Below are 14,373 nucleotides of genomic sequence, written 5' to 3' on the forward strand. Positions count from 1 at the left end.
AGGTTCAGGTTCTGTACTTTTGGGTCTAGAGTCATGTTTGTGTCTTTGTGTTTCTGTGATGGCTGAATTCAGTTCAGGTTCTGTACTTTTGGGTTTAGAGTCATGTCTGTGTCTTTTTTTCTTTCACAATGGAGATTTTATTGGTTGAGGAGTAAAGTACACAGACATTTCAGTTCTTAAAATATGTATCCAAACTCTGAGGAGTCATACATTGTGTTCACATACACAAAAGAGCCATGTGTTGTTTCTCTTTGAACTTATCCCAAGTGATGTTCCATCCCCAAACTTGGCAAGTCTTCCCCAAGACCTCACATAATAATAAATTGCTCACAATCCTCAACTCCACTGACTCACCATTTTATGCCACGCACAGGACACACTCAAAAGTTCAATGCTTTCAGGGCAAGGACTGAGGAGTGGATTTTTAGCCAATAGTTCTACGAAACACGACACTGGACATAACTGAAAATATTCCAGATTCAAGTGCATGACCAAGACTCCAAGATACCATTTAGTATATGCTTTGTGTTGTAGGATATAAAATTAGCACCCACTACAGAATGTTATGGTGACCCATGAGACAGTCACAGCCTCTCCTGATGCAGTATCCTGCTATTTTCTGGTTGTACAAAAAACAAAACAAAACAAAACAAAAAAAACCAACCAGCAAGTGATTTAACCTCTTAAAAAGCCATTTTCAGTTAAAAAATGGGATGAGGCCATTTTAAAAACCTTTTAAAAACGTTTCTAGAGCTACTAAAAAACCCGCATTTACAAAATAGTTGATAAAAACATTCCTTTGGATTGTACAAGAAGGGAGGTGGGGACACTGACAGACACAATGGATGGTTAGTCAGACTTGGCTTCTTTCTCTTCTCTTTCAGAGGCTGGACTCAGGTTTTCGGTCTCTCCATTCTCTGCAGGCAGATCTGTAGTTTTCTGGTCAGCCACTTCTGCCTGTTTGCCCTTTGCTTCCCTCTTCCCCTTTGTTTGCACTTTTTTATCTGATGACTTATCCTTTCCCGCGGCCTTTTTCGGCTTAGCATCCACCTTGGCAGGGGCAGGCTTGGCTATTTTGAAGGGTGTTGATTCCCTCATTTTTTCCTCAACCCCTTTATCATCTGTGTACAGGAAGGCTACTGATTTTTTTGAATTAATCTTGTATCCTGCTACATTACTGAAAGTGTTTATGAGTTGTAGAAGTTCCTTGGTAGAATTTTTGTGATCACTTATATAAACTATCATATCATCAGCATACAGTGAGAGTTTGCCTTCTTCTTTTTCCAATTTGTATCCCCTTGATCTCCCTTTGGTGTCTTATTGCTCTAGCTAGGACCTCAAGAACTATATTAAATAGGTATGGAGAGTGGACAACCTTGTCTTGTTCCTGATTTCAGTGGAATCGCTGGGAGTTTCTCTCCATTTAGTTTAATGTTAGTTGTTCGCTTGCTGTATATTGCCTTAATTATGTTTAGGTATGTTTCTTGTATCCCTGCTCTCTCCAAGACCTTTATCATGAAGGGATGTTGTATTTTGTCAAATGCTTTTTTGACATCTAGTGAGATGATCATGTGGTTTTTATTTTTCAGCTTGCTTATATGGTGGATTACGTTGGCAGATTTTTGTATGTTGAACCATCCCTGCATCTGTGGGATGAAGCCAACTTGGTCATGCTGGATGATGGTTTCTGATGTGTTCTTGAATTTGATATGCTAGTATTTTACTTAGTATTTTTGCATCAATGTTCATGAGTGAGATTGGTCTGTAATTCTCTTTCTTAGTATTGTCTTTCTGTGGTCTGGGTATCAGGGTAATTGTAGCCGCATAAAAAGAATTTGGCAATGTTCCCTCTGTTTCTATTGTGTGGAATAATTTGAGGAGTATTGGTATTAGTTCTTCTTTAAAGTTTTGTAGAATTCTGAGCTGAAACCATCTGGTCCTGGGCTTTGTTTGTTCGGGAGACTTTTGATGACTATTTCTATTTCTTCAGAATTTATAGGTCTATTTAATCTGCTTGTCTGGTCTTGATTTAATTTTGGTAAGTGATATTTATCCAGAAAGTTGTCCATTTTCTTTAAGATTTCCAATCTTGTGGAGTACAGATTTTCAAAATATGACCTGATGACCCTCTGTATTTCCTCCATGTCTGTTGTTATATCCCCCTTTTCATTTCTGATTTTATTAATTTGGATATCCTCTCTCTGCATTTTGGTTAGTTTGGATAAAGGTTTGTCTATTTTGTTGATTTTCTTATAGAACCAACTCTTTGTCTCATTGATTCTTTGTATTGTTTTCTTTGTTTCTATTTTGTTGATTTCAGATCTCAATTTGATTATTTCCTGCCGTCTAGTTCTCTTAGGTGAGTTTGCTTCTTTTTCTTCAAAAGTTTTTAAATGTTCTGTTAATTCACTAGTGTGGGATGCCCTGGGATTTTTCATGGCCTCTGCCATCATGTGGTACATCCAGAAGGGATGTGATGGTTGGGGCTGTCCTGGGAGCTTTACTGCTGCAGAAACTTTGAAGTTTAGTATAGCCTGCAAGGAAGAGATGCCAGTTTTCTTCTCATTCTTCTTTCCCAGTGGGTGAAAGACCTGCAGAGATGCCAGCATGTGCATGCTGTGGTGAGTTCAAGTCTTATTAAAGATGTCATTGCTGAGCTCAGGTGGATTTCTCTTCTTCTTGGTCTTAGAGATGATGGTCTTCTCTTCTTCCTTGACACTATAACTTGATGGCTTCAGCTCTTGTATTGTTTTGGAGTTGCTTTCTCTGGTCCTCTTGGTCTTCTCCTGTGCTTATGCCAATGCTATGCTGGGTCTGTTTGGTGCTGATTTCTGAGCTTTGCCCTTCATGTACTTGGCCGTGTTGTCAATAGCCTTTTTACTGGCCCCAGCACCTCCCCAAGATCTTCTCCATCCAGGAGAGTCCTGATGCTGAATTATGGAGTGAGGAGCTCTGAAGTTGATCAGAGTCTTTCTGGTCTTTCTTGGTCCCTGGTTTGGATAATAAAATGAAGATTCCAGTGTGTGACTGGGCTTGATCCTTCCTGATGTCTGTTTTGCTCGTTGTGAGATCTTCCATTTGGTCAAGGTCAGTGATGAAGTTTAAGAGTTGGGGAAGCAGGCCCTTTGGATGTTAGTGTGGCAATTTCTCAGAAAATTAGGAAACAACCTTCCTTAAGACCCAGTAGTACCACTTCTGGGTATATATCCAAAGGATGCTCAATCATGCCACAAGGACATGTGCTCAACTATGTTCATAGCAGCATTGTTTGTCATAGCCAGAACCTGGAAACAACTTAAATGCTCCTTGACTGTAGAATGGATAAAAAAAATATGGTATATTTACACAATGGAGTACTACACATCAGAAAAAATAATTACATCTTGAATTTTGCAGGAAAATGGATGGAACTAGGAAACATTTTGAGTGAGGTAACCCAGATACAGAAAGACAGTTATCACATGTACTCACTCATAATTGGTTTTTAAACATAGAGCAAAGAAAATCAGCCTACAAACCACAATCCCAGAGAACTTAGACAACAATGAGGACACTAAGAGAGACTTACATAGATCTAATCTACATGGGAAGTAGAAAGTAGAAAAAGACAAGATCTCATGAGTAAATTGGAAGCATGGGGACCTTGGGAGAGAGGGTTGAAAGGGGAAGAAAAAGCCAGGGAGGGGAGCAGAGAAAAATGTAGAGCTCAACAAAAATCAATAAAACAGAACTGGGGTAGGTGAATACCTGCCACCAGAGTAGTCATGTCTGAAAGTCAACGCTAGATTCCATGACACTCTGCAGAGTCTCAGGCTCTTCTAGACCAAGGCTACTGTTTCCCACAGTGGCATTATGAGAAGCTAGCTTCTGCCTCAGGCTCCCAGCATCACTGTAGCTCAAAGGTTGCTGCATGCTGGAGTGTGCTAAAGGGAGGAGTGATGCATCTTGGTTATATTTTGTGCCCTCATAGGAATCCAGAGGTGTTGACTGCTCAGCATTCATCTCATCTGCATTGTTTTTCTGTGTCTTTTCCAGGCTTGGGGCTGGAGGCAAGGCCAGAAATTCAGAAGGATTGTGCATGAGGACAATTAATGACCTGTTCCCACAGACAGATGTTGTCTTCTTCTGGGCATCCTGGGTGCAGGCATTGCCGAGGTCTGGACTCTGCAGTGGATGGAGTGTCTGGCCTGAAAGTGTCAATACCAGGGTTACTTCCTCTCCACCACGGAAACAGAGTAAGTTCGAAGTCAGTGCCTTGTAAGTGAGATGCTATCCCCCTTTCAGAACACATCAGCACTGAGGCTCCTGCAGCATTGCAGCAGGCATTGCTGAGTTCTGCTGGAGGAGCAGGGACAGCATCTCTGTTTGGAGACACGTAGTTACTATTCAGATGTTTCTAGTGATGATGCAATGTCATGTTTTCTCTGTTGTTGTATGGTATGTATGTTCTTAGTGACCACAGAGAATTGACAGGAAGGTGACAGAATTTCTTGGTGCTTTTTCCTCCCTTTATCTCCCTTTTGTCTTTGAAACAGTGTCTCCCATTTTCTTGGAAGTTTGCTATCAGTCTGCTTGTCTAGTCCATTATATCCTAAACTTACCCATACTTGACAGTTTCTTTCTGTTCATGATATTACTCATATGCCCCTATAAGCTTGGATTTTCGTGTGGGTTTAGGTATCCAAACCTAAGCAAGCATTTCAAAAAACCTTGGTTTTTTTGCCCCGCATTCCTTGTGCCCCACATTTCAAGAATTTTTTTAAAGAGATATGAAAATTTAAAAATGAAATCTTTAGGCTTTGACTTTGTGGTAGAGAACATGGGTACGTGATCATGGCCTTGGGTCACCCCTGAAGATACAGAGAGAAAGAGAAAAGGGAAGAGAATGAGAAGGCGTACGCAATTGTAAAAGAGAAAGAGAACAGAGAGCAAGAAAAGAGACAGAGACAGAGAGAGACAGATGGGGAGAAATATTCTTACCCTGCTTAGCAATATTATACAGGCCAAACCAAAGTCTTACTACAATTTTAATTTTTAGAGAATATCACAGCAGACACTCAGAGTGTGGGAGGAACACCTCCTCCAGGACAGATTCAGAGTTGTGTTACTCTAGAGTCCAATTTTAACTCAGGGAAAATCACGTATTACTAAAACAGAAAATTCTTGATGTCATCTAGAATCCCGAGAGCTATATTAGGAAGGAGGTGATTTTAGTGCACTGGAGCATGGGCCTGATTGGCCTTGGCAGTGAAATGTGTTCCTGTGGTGTGGTCCTTGGACATGTCTTAATAAAGCTTGGATGTCACTCACTGTCCTGCATTCTCTCTCATTATAGAGACTGCATTTAGGGATGGTGAGCCTGAGCCACAGCTAACGCGTCAGGACTCCCATTCTTCCTCTGTGTGGACATCCACTTCTGACAGGTAGAGCTGTGTCTCCTCTGAGGGCTGACGTCACACCTCCCCTCCTGGCTTTACTCACCTTGAAGGCTGGTGTCTGACATGCTTTGAGCAGCTGTGGGACAGTAGATGGCAGAGGTGGAGAAAGGTGTTTGGATGTTCATTGGCTGAATCTCCTTTAGTGGCATCACCATCTCTGCATGCAAAGAGGAGGCCTGATTCCCAGAGCAGGACACAGAGCCATAGGCCTGCAGGCACTGCTGATTTCTCCAACCATCAGGGATCCAGGCTGTTGTGGTTGTAGGAACAGACATGAGTTCCTTCTTGGTAGCAAGGTGCCAGGATGCATCCTTTATTTGATATGTATGTTGGTGTTTCCTGAACAATGCTTATTGACTGTGTTGGATACAACTGAACTAAGGCATTGGGATGTGAAATATTACCAAACTGGCCAGTCACAGACAGCGAGGAATGTGTGATATTCTGGTCAATTATAGTTAGAGGGAAGTCCAGGAATGGAGTTTCCCTCCTGTCAGTGCTTCCTGTGAGAAACCAAAGGAGAACACCTGGACAGGGGAGTGCTCAAGTAGAGATCTGGCTCTGGTCACTCAGCACAATCCACATGGCCATGCCAGCTCATTGGTAAAGGTAGGCACTGCCCATGAGCTGCTGGCAATAGTACTGGGGTCTGATGGGAGGAGCCATGCTAAACCAACAGCTGATGTGGAGACCCTGGATAAGGTGCCAACACTTCCTGCTGAGGGTGTGGCATTCCTCTGCAGGGGTACAGAGGGTTGCAGAGCACATTCTGTCCCAAAGAAAGGTGCAATTCAGACATTTTCTTTAGGACAGTGGGAAAATGTTAATATGAAAGCTTTCTAGCTTCCTGTGAGGAGCTGTGTTATCTCCAGGTTGTACTGTTTGGATGAGTCTAACTCCTATGTTCTGACACAGACCACAAAGGAAAGGGTTCTGAATGATTCTTGGTACTAGATAGAATGACACTTATTTGATGAGCTGCCTGTTCTTTCTGTGTGGTCGTGGAAATCTTAGTTGATCTGCTTTTACCCTCACTTGGATCTAGACCACCCCACTTGTCCTGCTTTGTATTCCTCTAATCCATTGGGTCACTGCCTCACAAACATGCTCTAGAACAGAAGATTTTAATGGTAGGAGAATCTAAGCCATGTTCTCATGCTAGAGCCTCTGTCCTTTTCTGGGACATCTAACGCCATGTAGAGGGGTAAGGTCTCTACCTAGATCAGGCTGACCTTGAAATCACACAGAGCAGATAGGCCTGTTCTGCCTCTAGAGTGCTGGTGTTGGAGTATTTGCCATGTCCGCCAGGCTTTTCTCTATGCTTAGCTTTCTGAATGAAATGAATCACGAATTTCATGGATAAGTACAGTATTTAGCTAATTATCTCTTCCTATTCTTTTTTTTTGAAAGTAATTTTATTAAATTATAAAAAGTTTCCATTTACGCCCCTCCTCCCAACGCCCTCCCACTCCCCCCCTCCCTCTCCTCCTCCCTCTTTGTCCCCAAGGGCAGTCAGGGTCTCCTGCCCTGTGGGAAGTCCAAGTTCCTCCCCCCTCCCTCCAGGTTCAGGAAGGTGAGCATCCAAACAGACTGGATCCCAAAAATCCAGTATATGCAGAAGAAACCAGTCCCAGTGTCATTGTCAATGGCTTCTCAGAAAGACTGCAGGCCAGCCACATTCAGAAAATCCGGCCACATTCAGAGAATCTGGTTGGATCACATGCTCGTTCAGTCACGGTCCATCTGGCCTTGGTAAACTCTCATTAGATCCGACCCCTTGTATCAGTGGGTGATAGTATCCCTCGCAGTCCTTCATCATTTTCTTCCTCCTTCTGCTCCTCATTTGGATCTTGGGGGGCTCAGTTCGGTGCTCCAACGCGGGCCTCCATCTGTATCGCCATCCAACGCCAGATGAAGGATCTATGGTGATAAGCAAAATATTCATCAGTATGGTCACGGGCCAAGGCCGGTTCAGGCACCCCCTCCTCTGTCCAGAGAACAATCTGGGGATCTCTCCTTGGACCTGGGATCCCATATATAATCAAGTTTCCTGTAAACTCTAAAATGACTCCCTTAGTTGAAAAATATTCTTCCCTGATCCCACATTCATCCTTCCTCCCTTCCCCCCATCTCGGTCAACCGAGCTTTCTCCATTCCTCCCCTACTCCCTTCTCTCTAACCCTCTCCCCTTCCAACAACCCTCCCACCCCCCCCACCCCCCATGCACCCAAGGTTACCTGGGACTCTTGACTATTTCCTACCTCCTGGCGGATAGCTAAATAATCTTCATCAGGTTCGTCTTCTTATTTAGCTTCTCTAGGATCACGAATAATAGGCTCAAAGACCTTAAATTATGGTTAGAATCCACTTATGAGTGAATACATACCGTGTTCCTCTTTTTGGGTCTGGCTTACCTCACTCAGTAAAGCGTTTTCTATGTCCATCCATTTGCATGCAAAATTCAAGATGTCATTATTTTTTACCGCTGAGTAAAACTCTAATGTGTATATGTTCCACACCTTTTTTAACCATTCTTCTATTGAGGGGCACCTAGGCTGTTTCCAGGTTCTGGCTATTACAAATAGTGCTGCTATGAACATAGTTGAACAAACACTTTTGTAGTATGTTTGGGAATCTCTAGGGTATATTCCCAAGAGAGGAATTGCTGGGTCCTGAGGGAGGTTGACTCCCAGTTTCCTGAGAAACCGCCACACTGATTTCCAAAGTGGCTGCACAAGTTTGCATTCCCACCAACAATGGATGAGTGTTCCCCTCATTCCACATCCTCTCCAGCATAGGCTATCATTGGTGTTTTTAACTTTAGCTATTCTGACAGGTGTAAGATGGTATCTCAAAGTGGTTTTGATTTGCATTTCCCTGATCGCTAAGGAGGTTGAGCATGACCTTAAGTGTCTTCTGGCCATTCGAAGTTCATCTGTTGTGAATTCTCTATTCAGATCAGTACCCCATTTTTTAATTGGGTTAATTAGAGTTTTAGTGTCTAGTTTCTTGAGTTCTTTGTATATTCTGGAGATCAGACCTTTGTCTGATGAGGGGTTGGTGAAGATCTTCTCCCAGTCAGAAGGCAGCCTTTTTGTCCTACTGACAGTGTCCTTTGCTTTACAGAAGCTTCCCAGTTTCAGTAGATCCCATTTATTCATTGTTTCTCTTATTGTCTGTGCTGCTGGGGTCCTACTTAGGAAGAGGACTCCTGTGCCTAAATCTTGTAGACTACTTCCCACTTTCTCTTCTATCAGGTTCAAAGTGGACGGATTAATGTTGATGTCTTTAATCCATTTGGACTTGATTTTTGTGCATGGTGATAGATATGGATCTACTTTCATTTTTTTACAGATTGACATCCAGTTATGCCAGCACCATTTGTTAAAGATGCTTTCCTTCTTCCATTGTATACCTTTAGCTCCCTTGTCGAAAATTAGGTGTTCATAAGTTTGTGGGTTAATATCTGGGTCTTCTATTCGATTCCATAGGTCGACTTCTCTGTTCTTATGCCAATACCAAGCTGTTTTCAATACTGTAGCTCTATAATAGAGTTTGAAGTCAGGGATGGTAATGCCTCCAGAAGTTCTTTTATTGTATAAGATTGTTTTGGCTATCTTGGGTTTTTTGTTTTTCCATATAAACTTGATTAATGTTCTCTCAAGGTCTGTGAAGAAGTTTGATGCGATTTTGATGGGGATTGCATTGAATCTGTAGATTGCTTTTGGTAGAATTGCCATTTTTACTATGTTGATTCTCCCAATCCAAGAGCAGGGGAGGTCTTTCCATTTTCTGGTATCCTCCTCAATTTCTCTTTTCAAAGGCTTAAAGTTCTTGTCAAATAGGTCTTTCACATCCTTGGTTAGAGTGACCCCAAGATATTTTATGGTGTTTGTGGCTATCGTGAAAGGTGATGTTTCTCTGATTTCCCTCTCCGTTTCTTTATCCTTTGTGTATAGGAGTGCCACTGATTTTTTGGAGTTGATCTTGTATCCTGCCACGTTACTAAAGGTGTTTATCAGCTGTAGGAGTTCTTTGGTAGAGTTTTTGGGGTCGCTTATGTACACTATCATATCGTCAGCAAATAACGAAAGTTTCACTTCAGCCTTTCCAATTCGAATCCCCTTGATCCCCTTATGTTGTCTTATTGCTATTGCTAGAACTTCAAGCACTATATTGAAGAGGTATGGAGAGAGTGGACAGCCTTGTCGTGTTCCTGATTTTAGTGGAAAGGCTTTGAGTTTCTCTCCATTCAATTTGATGTTAGCTGTCGGCTTGCTGTATATTGCTTTTATTATATTTAGGTATGATCCTTGTATCCCCAGTCTCTCCAACACCTTTATCATAAATGGGTGTTGAATTTTGTCAAACGCTTTTTCAGCATCCAATGAAATGATCATATGATTTTTTTCTTTCCGTTTATTTATATGATGGATTACATTGATAGATTTGCGTATGTTGAACCATCCCTGCATCTCTGGGATGAAGCCTACTTGATCATAATGGATGATTTTTCTAATGTGTTCTTGGTTTCGGTTTGCCAGTATTTTATTGAGAATTTTCGCATCGATGTTCATGAGTGAGATTGGCCTGTAATTCTCTTTCTTGGTTGTGTCTTTGTGTGGTTTTGGTATTAGGGTGACTGCAGCTTCATAAAAGGAGTTTGGCAGTGACTTTTCTTTTTCTATATTGTGGAATACATTAAGGAGTATAGGTATTAGCTCTTCCTGGAAGTTCTGGTAGAATTCTGCATTGAAACCATCTGGTCCTGGGCTTTTTTTGGTAGGGAGATTTTTGATAACAGCTTCTAGTTCTTCACGACTAACAGGTCTATTTAGATTGTTCACCTGGTCTTGGTTCAACTTTGGTATATGGTACTTATCTAAAAAAATGTCCATTTCTTTTACATTTTCCAACTTTGTGGCATATAAACTTTCGTAGTAAGATCTAATGATTCTCTGAATTTCCTCCGTGTCTGTGATTATGTCCCCCTTTTCATTTCTGATCCTATTAATTTGCAAGTTCTCTCTCTGCCGTTTGATTAGTTTGGATAGGGGTTTGTCAATCTTGTTAATTTTCTCCAAGAACCAGCTTTTTGCTTCATTGATTCTTTGAATTGTTTTCTGTGTTTCTATTTTGTTGATTTCAGCCCTCAGTTTAATTATTTCCAGTCTTCTACTCCTCCTGGGTAAATCAGCTTCTTTTTTTTCTAGAGCTTTCAAGTGTGTTGTTAAGTCTCCAATGTGTGCTTTCTCTGTTTTCTTTAGGTGGGCACTTAGTGCTATGAACTTTCCTCTTAGCACTGCTTTCATTGTGTCCCATAGGTTTGAATACGTTGTGTCTTTGTTTTCATTATATTCAAGGAAGACTTTAATTTCTTTCTTTATTTCTTCCTTGACCCAGGGGTGATTTAGTAGTTGACTGTTCAACTTCCATGAGTTTGTTGGCTTCCTGGGGGTACCATTGTTGTTGAATTCTAATTTTAATCCATGGTGATCTGACAAGACACAGGTGGTCACTAATATTTTTTTGTATCTGTGGAAGTTTGCTTTGTTACCAAGTATGTGGTCAATTTTCGAGAAGGTTCCATGGACTGCAGAGAAGAAGGTATACTCTTTCCTATTTGGGTGGAGTGTTCTATAGATGTCTGTTAAGTCCATTTGATTCAGTACCTCCAGTAAATCTCTTATTTCTCTGTTAGGTTTCTGTCTGATTGACCTGTCCATTGGTGAGAGAGGAGTGTTGAAGTCTCCTACTATTAGTGTGTGTGGTTTGATGACTGCCTTGAGTTCTAGAAGAGTTTCTTTTACATATGTGGGTGCCTTTATATTAGGGGCATAGATATTCAAGATTGAGACTTCTTCCTGATGAATTGTTCCTGTTATGAGTATGAAATGTCCATCTCCATCTCTTCTGATTGATTTTAGTTTGAAGTCGATTTTGTTAGATATTAGAATGGCCACACCTGCTTGTTTCTTAGGTCCATTTGCTTGGAAAACCTTTTCCCAACCCTTTACTCTGAGTAGGTGTCTGTCTTTGTGGTTGAGGTGTGTTTCTTGTAGACAGCAGAATGTTGGATCCTGTTTTCGTATCCAATCTCTAAGTCTGTGCCTCTTTATAGGTGAGTTGAGACCATTGATATTAAGTGATATTAATGACCAGTGATCGATCACTCCGGTCATTTTTTTGGGTAGTAGCGTGTATGTGTTTTCCTTCTTTGAGTTGTGCTTGTGAAGGGTCGCTAGATGTCTGAGTTAATGTAGGCAGTGTTGGGAATGTTGGATTCCTTGGGTTGTGATTTTCCTTCTAGTATTCTCTGTAAGGCTGGATTAGTAGCTACGTATTGTTTAAATTTGTTTTTATCCTGGAATATTTTGTTTTCTCCGTTGATAGTGAACAATAGCTTGGCTGGGTAAAGTAGTCTGGGTTTGCATCCATTGTCTCTTAGTTTCTGCAGTACCTCTATCCAGGACCTTCTGGCTTTCATGGTTTCCATCGAGAAGTCTGGTGTAAGTCTGATAGGTTTACCTTTATAAGTTACTTGACCTTTTTCCTTTGCAGCTCTCAATATCCTTTCTTTAGTCTGAATGCTTTGTGTTTTGATTATTATATGACGAGGGGATTTTTTTTCTGATCCAGTCTATTCGGTGTTCTGTATGCTTCTTGAACCTTCATAGGAATATCGTTCTTTAGGATGGGAAAGTTTTCTTCTATAATTTTGTTGAGTATATTTTCTGGACCTTTGAAATGCAATTCTTCTCCTTCTTCTACTCCTATTATTCTTAGATTTGGTTTTTTTATTGTGTCCCACAGTTCCTGAATGTTTTGTGATGAGAATTTGTTGGATTTGCTGTTTTCTTTGGACAGAGTGTTTAATTTCTCTATGGTGTCCTCAGAGTCTGAGATTCTTTCTTCTATCTCTTGTATTCTATTGGTTAAGCTTGTTTCTGAAGTCTCTGTTCGTTTACCCAGATTTTCCATAGCCAGCTGGCCCTCGGTTTGTGATTTCTTCATTGACTCCATTTCAGTTTTCAAATCTTGAACTGTTTCTATTACCTGTTTGATTGTTTTTTCTTGGTTTCCCAGAATTTCATTTACGGATTTACTCATTTCTTCAAACTTTTTGGTATATTTCTCTTCCATTTCTTTACTCATTTCCTCAATTTTTTTGTTATACTTATCTTCCATTTCTTTATGGCAGATTTTCACCTCCTGTTTAAGTTCCTCTATTATTTTCATAAAGAAGCGCTTAGAGTCGATTTCTTCTATTTCTTCTGGAGTAGGGTGTTCAATTCTTCTAGTTTCGAGCTCCCTGGATTCTGGCGATGTCATGTTGCCTTTCAGGTTGTTGGAGGAATTCTTGCATTGGCACCTGCCCATCTTCCCCACTCTGGATGAAACTCCTCAGCACTTTCTGGATAGAACTCCTCAGCACTCTCTGGGTAGGACTTCACAGCACTCTCTGGATAGAGCTCCTCAGCCCTCTCTGGGAAGAACTGCTCAGCAGGGCAACAGGGCTAGCTGGTCTTCCCAGGACTCAGGAGACAAAGGGCCCGCAGCAGTGGGGGGAGGGGAGGGGTCCCTTGGAACACCGAAGACCCTGCCGCAGAAGCTGAGGGGGGAAGGGCTGTGCTCCCTTCCCGGACAGGCAGGCAGGCTGCCCAGGCTAGCACCCACTCACCTCTCTGGGAAGAACTGCTCAGCAGGGCAACAGGGCTAGCAGGTCTTCCCAGGACTCAGGAGACAAAGGGCCCGCAGCAGTGGGGGGAGGGGAGGGGTCCCTTGGAACACCGAAGACCCTGCTGCAGAAGCTGGGGGGGGCTGTGCTCTCTTCGTGGGCAGGCAGGCCTGCCTGCCTGCCCCGGTGAGCACCCACTCACTGCTCTGGGAAGAACTGCTCAGCAGGGCAACAGGGCTAGCTGGTCTTCCCAGGACTCAGGAGACAAAGGGCCCGCAGCAGTGGGGGGAGGGGAGGGGTCCCTTGGAACACCGAAGACCCTGCCGCAGAAGCTGAGGGGAGAAGGGCTGTGCTCCCTTCCCGGACAGGCAGGCAGGCTGCCCAGGCTAGCACCCACTCACCTCTCTGGGAAGAACTGCTCAGCAGGGCAACAGGGCTAGCTGGTCTTCCCAGGACTCAGGAGACAAAGGGCCCGCAGCAGTGGGGGGAGGGGAGGGGTCCCTTGGAACACCGAAGACCCTGCCGCAGAAGCTGAGGGGAGAAGGGCTGTGCTCCCTTCCCGGACAGGCAGGCAGGCTGTCCAGGCTAGCACCCACTCACCTCTCTGGGAAGAACTGCTCAGCAGGGCAACAGGGCTAGCTGGTCTTCCCAGGACTCAGGAGACAAAGGGCCCGCAGCAGTGGGGGGAGGGGAGGGGTCCCTTGGAACACCGAAGACCCTGCTGCAGAAGCTGAGGGGAGAAGGGCTGTGCTCCCTTCCCGGACAGGCAGGCAGGCTGCCCAGGCTAGCACCCACTCACCTCTCTGGGAAGAACTGCTCAGCAGGGCAACAGGGCTAGCTGGTCTTCCCAGGACTCAGGAGACAAAGGGCCCGCAGCAGTGGGGGGAGGGGAGGGGTCCCTTGGAACACCGAAGACCCTGCTGCAGAAGCTGGGGGGGGGGGGAGGCTGTGCTCTCTTCGTGGGCAGGCAGGCTGCCCCAGTGAGCACCCACTCACCTCTCTGGGAAGAACTGCTCAGCAGGGCAACAGGGCTAGCTGGTCTTCCCAGGACTCAGGAGACAAAGGGATCTCTTCCTATTCTATCTTTTATTCCCCTTGCATTATTATTCGATAACTTTTTAAAATTTATTTATTAAAAATTTTTTACCTCCTCCCCTCCTCCCATTTCCCTCCCACTCCCCACACTCCCTCTCCCCCTCCCTCTCCAGTCCTAAGGGTTTCCTGCCCTGTGGGAAGTCCAAGGTCCTCCCACCTCCA

At 43.3% G+C, this 14,373-nt stretch overlaps 2 pseudogenes; both read right to left on the minus strand.

Annotated features, from left to right (window-relative positions):
* Positions 1–849: 849 nt before the first annotated feature.
* Positions 850–1,098, minus strand: LOC148123318 (non-histone chromosomal protein HMG-14 pseudogene; annotated as a pseudogene).
* Positions 1,099–3,762: 2,664 nt separating this feature from the next.
* On the minus strand, positions 3,763–6,544 carry LOC146896068 (uncharacterized protein C2orf78 homolog pseudogene; annotated as a pseudogene).
* Positions 6,545–14,373: the final 7,829 nt, after the last annotated feature.

This window comes from Myodes glareolus, chromosome 1, assembly GCF_982192425.1.
Source record: "Myodes glareolus chromosome 1, mMyoGla1.1, whole genome shotgun sequence".
Lineage (NCBI taxonomy): Eukaryota > Metazoa > Chordata > Mammalia > Rodentia > Cricetidae > Myodes > Myodes glareolus.